The sequence below is a fragment of the Camelus dromedarius genome, chromosome 7 (genome assembly GCF_036321535.1).
Source record: "Camelus dromedarius isolate mCamDro1 chromosome 7, mCamDro1.pat, whole genome shotgun sequence".
Classification (NCBI taxonomy): domain Eukaryota; kingdom Metazoa; phylum Chordata; class Mammalia; order Artiodactyla; family Camelidae; genus Camelus; species Camelus dromedarius.
Window position 1 is genome coordinate 9,984,748 of NC_087442.1, and position 8,108 is coordinate 9,992,855.

Below are 8,108 nucleotides of genomic sequence, written 5' to 3' on the forward strand. Positions count from 1 at the left end.
GGATTCTATTTGCTAACATTTTGGTGAGGATTTTGGAATCTATGTTCATCAGTGATATTGGCCTATAATTCTCTTTTTTTGTAGTGTCTTTGCCTGGTTTTGGTATCAGGGTGATGGTGGCTTCATAGAATGAGTTTGGGAGTATTCCCTCCTTTTCAGTCGTCTGGAAGAGTTTGAGAAGGACTGGTATGAGTTCTTCTTTGTATGTTTGGTAGAATTCCCCGGTGAAGCCATCCAGTCCTGGACTTTTATTTGTAGGGAGGTTTTTAATTGCTATTTCTATTTTCTTTCTAGTGATTGGATTGTTCAAGTGTTCAGATTCTTCTTGATTCAATTTTGGTAGACAGTATGTTTCCAGAAACTTGTCCATCTCCTCTAGGTTATCCAGTTTGGTTCCATATAGTTTTTCATAATATTCTCGTATGATATTCTGTATTTCTATTTTGTTTGTTGTAATTTCTCCATTTTCCTTTCTTATTTTGCTAATTTGTGCTCTCTCTTTTTTCTTTTTTGTGAGTTTGGCCAGAGGTTTGTCGATTTTATTTACTTTTTCAAAAAACCAGCTTTTGGTTGGTTGATTTTTTCTATGGTCTTGTTAATCTCTATTGTATTTAATTCCTCTCTGATCTTTATTATTTCCTTCCTTCTGCTGCTTTTTGGGGCTTTTTGTTCTTCTTTTTCTAATTCATTCAGGTGGTGGGTTAAATTGTTTCTTTGAGATTGTTCTTCTTTTTTGAGGAAGGCCTGTATCGCTATAAACTTCCCTCTTAGCACTGCCTTTGCTGTGTCCCATAGGTTTTGAGTGGTTGTGCTTTCATTATCATTTGTCTCAAGGTATTTTTTAATTTCAGCTTTGATTTCCTCATTGATCCATTGTTTTTTCAATAACATATTGTTTAATCTCCATGCTTTCCTTTTTTTCTCCTTTGTTTCTCTGTTGTTGATTTCCAGTTTCATGGCATTGTGGTCAGTAAAGATGCTTGAGATAATTTCTATCTTCTTAAAATTGTTGAGGTTTCTTTTGTGCCCAAGTACATGATCGATCCTGGAGAAAGTTCCATGTGCACTTGAAAAGAAAGTATATCCTATTTTGGGGGGTGTAATTCTCTGAAAATATCCACCAAATCTAGTTTTTCTATTGTAGTATTTAATTTCTCTGTTGCCTTGTTTATTTTCTGTCTGGAAGATCTGTCTAGTGATGTTAATGCAGTGTTAAAATCTCCAACTATGATTGTATTCCCATCAATATCCCCCTTTATCTCTGTTAGTAATTCTTGTATGTACTTAGGTGCTCCTATATTGGGTGCATATATATTAACGAGTGTAATATCCTCATCTTGTATCACTCCTTTAATCATTATAAAATGTCCTTCTTTATCTTTCTTTATGGCCTTTGTTTTAAAGTCTATTTTGTCTGAAATCAGTACTGCAACACCTGCTTTTTTGGCTTTTCCATTTGCATGGAATATCCTTTTCCATCCTTTCACTCCCAATCTATATGTGTCCTTCTCCCTAAAGTGGGTCTCTTGTATGCAGCATATTGAAGGTTCTTGCTTTATTATCCAGTCTGCCACTCTGTGTCTTTTGACTGGAGCATTTAGTCCATTAACATTTACAGTAATTAATGATAGATGTGTGTTTATTGCCATTTTGAACTTATCTTTGCAGTTGAATTGGTATATCCTCTTTGTTCCTTTCTTCTTCCTTTTGTGGTTTGGTAATTTTCCTTTGTACTATCATGGATTTTATTTAATTTTTGTGACTCCTTTGTAAATTTTTGGCTTGTGGTTTCCCTTTTTTGTAAATCTAGCAACCCATTACTATAACTGTTTTTATTAAACTGATAGTAACATGATCTCAAACCCATAGTACTGTTAAAAAAAATTTGAAAAAGAAAAAAATATTCTATATTTCCCTGTCTCCCTCTCCCACTCTCAGTGATTTGTATGTCTTCTTTTATAATTTCATGTTTACTTTATTTGTAATTCATGAGTTATCACCTTTCCAGTTGTGTGTTTCTCATTTCTGTAGCATCCTGCTGCTTTTCTATTTAGAATAGCCCTTTCAATATTTCTTTTAGCATGGGTTTAGTGTTGCTAAACTCCTGCAGCTTTTTTTTGTCTGTGAAACTCTTTATTTCTCCTTCTATCCTCAAGGATAGCCTTGCTGGATAAAGGATCCTAGGCTGCATCTTTTTTTCATTCAGGGCTTTGAATATATCTTGCCACTCCCTTCTGGCCTGTAGTGTGTGTGTAGAGAAATCAGCTGAGAGCCTTATGGGGGTTCCCTTGTAAATTACTCTTTGCTTTTCTCTTGCTGCCTTTAGAATCCTTTCTTTATCCTTGACTCTGGCCATCTTGATTATGATATGTCTTGGTGTGGGTCTATTTGGGTTCTTCCTGTTTGGACCCTCTCAGCTTCCTGTACTTGGATATCTGATTCCTTCTTTAAGTTTGGGAAGTTTTCAGTCATGATTTCTTCAAAAACCTTTTCAATCCCCTTTGATCTTTCTTCTCCTTCTGGGACCCCTATTATGCGAAGATTGGGATGCTTTATGTTATCCCATAGGTCCCTTATGCTATTTTCATTATTTTTTATTTGCTTCTCTTGTAGTTCTTCTGAATGGGTGCTTTCAATTGCCCTGTCTTCTAGATCACTTATTCGTTCCTCTGCATTATCTAGTCGGCTTTGCACAGCTATTAGATCATTCCTCATCTCTGTCAATGAGTTTACCCATTCTACTTGGCTCTTCTTTATAGCTTCAATTTCATTTTTGACATATTTTATATCTCTAAACACTATCTCTTTTAATTCCTTCAGCAATTCGATCACTCCTTTTTTGAAATCTTGATCTAGTAGGCTATCAATGTCTATTTCGTTGATCTTTCTTTCAGGGGATTTCTCTTGTTCTTTTAATTGGGAAAGGTTTCTCTGCTTCTTCATCTTGCTCATACCTCTTTGGCACTGTGGTTTATGGAGTATCAGTTGTTTATTTTGGTCCTTAAGGATTTTATCTATCTGATGCCTATTTAGGAATAGAACTTAGGAAAAAAAGAAAAAAAAACAAGAGAGAGAGAGAAACAATTTTAAAAGAAGGGAGAAAGAGGATTTGAAAACAGTGTATAATGAATAATAGAAGAGTGAGTTGAAGCAGAGTATTAATCGGGTTGAGACGTCCTTTTGAAACCTTTACAAAAAAAGGGGGGGTGATGAATAGATGTATTTGAAACCTGTGTCTAATCAATAGCAGGACATCAAAACCCAAGAGAAATAGAAATGAATTAAGAAGTAAAGATTAAGAGAGTAATAGAAAATAGAACAGGTAAAAACAGATTAAAAAAAAGGGGGGGGGGGTTGTCGGTGTTCTCCTGGAGTCTGCGTGCTTTTAATGTGAAGTCTTTCTGTCTTCGTCCTGTTTTGGAAGCTCAGCTTGCTGTTTTCAGAGGCCCTCCGCTGGCGCCCTCTTCTGTGCTGCTCCCAGCACCTGTCGACAAGCAGATCGCGCCTCCTCCTAACACTGGGTCAGGTGCAGCTCTCTGCTGTGGGCGGGCGGGTCGCTGCCCCTCCGGATGCCGCAGTCAGATGTTGCAGACTGGCCAGGTAGGAGGGCGGGTCGTGCCCCCTCCCAGCACCTCGGTCAGGGGCTGTGTTCCTGCCCGAAAGGCGGGGGGCCGCTCTCGCTCTACCTGCGCCGCCGCCGGTAGCTCTGCTGCTCTGTGCGGCTGTCGGCGCTCCGCCCTGGTCGGCGCTCCGCGGGTGCGCTCGGGGAAGACCGAGGGACAGCCCTGTCCCTGCTCCGAGCCAAAACCCAGCTCCTTGTTTCTTTGTGGAGCAAGTTCTGAGGGACCAGGATGGAAGGATCCTATCTGCCCCGGGCTGCAGGCCAGTCTCAGTCTGGCCTTTGAGGCTGCTAAGCCCTTTGGTGCGGATGCAGGTTTCGCCCCCGCCCCCGCCTGAGTCCTCAGCGTGGAGGATATGGCGGCTGCGCCTGAGCCCCGCCTCTCTTCCCTCGAAAACTTTCCGCGGGTTTTCAGAGATGGGGGTGTGCACCCTTCCCCCGAGAGCACATCAACCTTGCTGTTTTATGGAGGGCCCAGGTTGTTCTGCCCTGTGCACCCACAGCCACGGGGCGCAGCCCCTTGCGTTCCCCCGGGGCTGCCTCCGCGCAGCCACTTCCGTCCTCCGCCCGGCTTGTGCAGCCTGGCCCTGCCCGCGGCTGCCGGCCCGCGTCTCAGGCTGGGTGTCGGGGGGACGCTCTGTGCCCGTTTAACTTAGTTTTGTTAGTCAAGGGCTGCTCTGTACAGATCCGAGCCTCGGAGGCTCCCCCTCCGTCCCGCTGGCCTCTCAGTTGGAGAGGGGAGACCCAGCGAGCGAGCGCCAGTCCTCCTTTGCCGCTCCCTCCCCGCGGGACCCGTCCCGCGCTGCTTTGCCTTTTGTTCTTTCTTTTTTCCTTTTCTCCTACCAGATTTTTGGCGTCTTTATCTTTTGAAGAGGGCGATGTTCTGTCGGAGTTCTGCAGGTGCTCTGGTTGGCTGAGTGGGTCTGTAGATGTGGGTCTTGGTGTATTTGTGGGAGAGGGTGACCTGCGAGCGTCCTTCTACTCCGCCATCTTCTCCGTCTCTCAACCTTATACTCTTTAACAAGCATGTAGTTGCGCATTACACAAAGGTAGAGAGAGAAGGTAGTAAGACAACTATATTTTACTTGGCCCATGTTTTACTTAGCAATGGATGTGCCCTCATATGGAATTTTTTTTCCTAAAGGGATGCCTTTTTCTAGTTGGAACAAAGACCATGCTGGTCTTACTTAGCTGGGTCATGTGATGTCTACATTTATCCTGTCTTCATCACATAAGTTTATGATAATTCATCTTAAAGCAACATTATTCTCTTTTCACAAACTAGCTCTTCTTCCTAAATTCTATATTCACGTACCATGGGATCATATCTTTTCATTTCAAAAAAAAAAAAGAAAAATCAAGAAACTACCAGGGATTGTTCAAAGTCACAGTTTCCTTCCTCTTATATTGTCTTCTTAAGGATCTCTAAATGTTCATGGGTTATCACAAGTTTTACTTTCACTTGACCCCTAGCAATGGTACTTAAATAGCACTTAAGATTTAGTGAGTGCACATAGCAAGTTCTTATATAATACTTATAACAGTACTTAAGTAATAGCTAGATGACACTTGGTACTTGTGATCGCTCTTAGCAGAAATGCATCTCTGTAAAGCTGTCTGCAACAAAAATTTATTTTAAAGACCTTGTCTTGTCTTATAATGTCTCAGTAATTTTAAAGAAAATAAAATATCAAGCAAATTAAACTCTTGGTGGCCTTTCCAAATTCTCTCCTGACATTGGTGTTCTCATATTTTGAATAGGAATAATAATGCCAGACTTCCTTACCTTACTGGATAAAGGAAAAAGGAACAGGGCGATAGCCATCACGGCAATAATTTTTGAAAACGTGGATGTTTTAGTTTGAATTGTGTGCACATCCCCCAAATTCATATGTTGAAATTTTAACCACCAGTAACACAGAATGTGACTGTATTTGGAAACAGGATCTGTAAAGAGGTAATTAAATTAAAATGAGGTCATTGGGGTGGGCCCTAATCCAACATGACTGGTGTCCTTATAAGAGGAGATAAGACACAGACGTGCACAGAAGGAAGACCACGTGAAGACACAAGGAGAGCAGTCTCAGAAGAAAACAATCCTGCCAACACCTGGATCTTGGGCTTCTAGCTTCCGGAATTGTGAGAAAATACATTTGCGATTTAAGCCACCCCGTCCGTAGTGCTTCGTTATGGTGGTCTTACAGTGAATGAGTAAAACAACAGAAATGAGATGATGGATATTAAAGTACTTTAAAAACTAAAATAATTCTAATGTAAATTAATGTTGCCCAAATTAACAATAATAAAAGTAATGTTGGCACCCATATCTATATGCAGCAATTTTTCTCTTAAAAATGGTTTACTTTAACAAAGTCTAGAGAAATGAAATACCTTGCCCCAAATCACAAAGGGATTTAGGAAATTAGATCTAGCTAGCTCCAGAATTACCATGCTTTGAATACTGGGTTTTATAGAACATACTTTTTAAATACTATTTTTATTTTGTGTAAATAATTACTAACAATGGAGACAGTATATTTCATAGGCCTAGCTTTATCAAAAATTTCTCAAATAAAAATAGAATATCTTTTTCCACTGGAAGCCCTGGAGGTAAGAGGTTCTCCTCTAAAATCTTTATTTTCTCACTGCTAGAAGTAGTGAAACTTTTTAGAAGCAGAGAGGGACAGTGGTTCAGAACAAAGTTTCTAAGGCAAGATATCCTAAGCACCAGCTAAGAAAAGTGAAAAGATCTTGATAACCAGCTTAAGAGATGTTTTGTTATATTTGTCACAATAAGAAAAATCTCTCTAGAAGCCAAATACAAATTATTTTTAGTAGGATTTAAAAACTCACAAAAAGGCTTGTTTCTAGCCTAGAGAGAAATCAGCATTGAATTTACCCTCCCACCTGAAGCAACTACAGATCAGGGGAAAAGATATTAAGTCACAATTTTCAAGGCAGTGGATATCAGGCAATGAAGGATAATGATCTTTGAGATATGGGAAAGAAATACCATGTTGACACTAATCGAAAGAAAGGTGAAGCCTCTGTATTAATACCAGTCCAAGTAGATTTCAGAGCAAAGAACACTACCAGGGATCAAGAAAGGCATTTCATAATAGGAAAAAAATTCAATTCATCAAGAATACAGAGTAATCATAAATACTGAGGTGCTTAATAGCAGAACTTCAAAACACATGAAGCAAAAACTGATAGAAATGAAAGAAGAAACTGGCAAATGCACAATTATAGAGATTTTAATACTTCTCAATAATTGATAGAAGTAGAAGGAAGGGAACAGTACCGAAATGGTAAGGAAATAGAAAACTTGAACAGCACTATCAACCTTGATCTAGTTGACATTTATTGAATGCCAATCAACAATAACAGAAAACATGGGTTTTTTAAATGTATGGAGCATTTATAAAGATTGAATTTATGATAGGTGATAAAATAAGTTTCTATAAATCAAAATGATTCAAGTCAAGAATATGTTAATATGTTAATGCCTCATAGCTCTAACATAGGGCTTGGCTGCGGAATGGCCACACAACCCAGGCTAAGCCAGCTTGGATCCATCTGAGACTTTCCTGGTAGAGCTGGCAGAAAAGTCAGGATTTTGTCTCTCATATCATGTTGTGCATCTGGGACCTCTAAGGATCACTTTTTCCATCTCATGGAGGAAATCTATGAGTGATAGACTAGAACAAGGCCCATGGAGAGAAGCAAAGCAAGAGGCAGGAAAAAAGAAAGAGAAAAATAAACAAACTTAAAAATATTTTTCGGACTCTGGATTCATTTAGATACTACAGTCTAGATTCATGATACCAGTTCACTACTATATTCCACAGTTACTTACTTTACTTAGTTGTTAATTTTGTTTAGGCCAATTTGTTTTCGGTTTTATCACTTGGAATTATAATAGTCCTAACTATAGTGGTTACATGATGGCTCTGTGGGTTTTTGACATCTTCAGCTAGTACTGACCCACACACAACAGACTTGAAGTGTCAAAACACATTGTGGTATCCCAAAAGGAGTGGCCTTGCTGAGATTTAGGATGACTTTGGATTCAGACAAGCCAAGGTTGAACTGAATCTAGGTTCAAGGGGAGATTTCTAGCTGTCTGAAATAGCATGAGTTATATATACTTGAAACTCATTTTTTTCCTCTGTACAATGTGGGTAATAGTATCTGTATTTTGAAGAGGTATTAATACAAATTTATAGGATTTACGAGGCCTTTAAACTTTAAAATTTGTAAGTAGAGCACAGATTTAGCTAAGATAGCTCTGTTCTTTCAAATTTTTATGACTTTAACTTAAATATCATATTTATATAACTGATGGGAATTCAATACCCCCTTTACAACTTTGTAGACCTCTTGGCTCCCAAAAAGTGAATAAACATGTGTGAAACAGTACTACTAATAGCACCCCACAAAACATAGTCACTAAATTAAAACTATATAAAATAGGGGATCAAATATC